This window comes from Cebus imitator, unplaced genomic scaffold (assembly GCF_001604975.1).
Source record: "Cebus imitator isolate Cc_AM_T3 unplaced genomic scaffold, Cebus_imitator-1.0 Scaffold177, whole genome shotgun sequence".
NCBI classification, from domain to species: Eukaryota; Metazoa; Chordata; class Mammalia; order Primates; family Cebidae; genus Cebus; species Cebus imitator.
The window spans coordinates 1,599,791-1,600,608 of record NW_016107492.1 but is presented as its reverse complement, the minus strand read 5'-3'; positions in this window follow the sequence as shown (position 1 = coordinate 1,600,608).

Genomic DNA, 818 nt, shown 5'->3' with positions numbered 1-818 from the left:
AAAAAAAAAAAAAAAAAAAAAAAAAAAAAAAAAACCGGGGTTTCAATCCTACTCTCTAATAAAACAAACTTTAAACCAACAAAGATCAAAAAAGACAAAGAAGGGCATTACATAATGGTAAAGGAATCAATACAACAAGAAGAGCTAGTGATCCTAAATATATATACACCCTTTACAGGAGCACCCCAATTTATACAGCAAGTTCTAAGAGACCTACAAAGAGATTTAGACTCTCACACAATAATAGTGGAAGACTTTAATACCCCACTGTCAATATTAGACAGATCAATGAGACAGAAAATTAACAAGGATATTCAGGACTTGAACTCATCTTTGGACCACGTGGTCCTAATAGACATAGAAAGAACTCTCCACCCCAAATCAACAGAATATACATTCTTCTCAGCACCATGTAGCAGGTATTCTAAAACTGAGAACATAATTGGAAATAAAACACTCCTCAGCAAATGCAAAACAATGGACATCATAGCAAACAGTCTCTCAGACCACAGTGTAATCAAATTAGAACTCAGGATTAAGAAACTCAAAACTGCACAACTACATGGAAACAGAACAACCAGCTCCTGAATGACAACTGGGTAAATGACAAAATTAAGGCAGAAATAAATAAGTTATTTGAAACCGATGAGAACAAAGGTACAAGGTACCAGAAACTCTGGGACACAGCTAAAGCAGTGTTTAGAGGGAAATTTATAACACTCAATGCCCACAGGGAGAAAGCAGGGAAGATCTAAAATTGACACCCTAACATCATAATTAAAAGAACTAGAGAAGCAAGAACAAAAAAATTCAAAAGC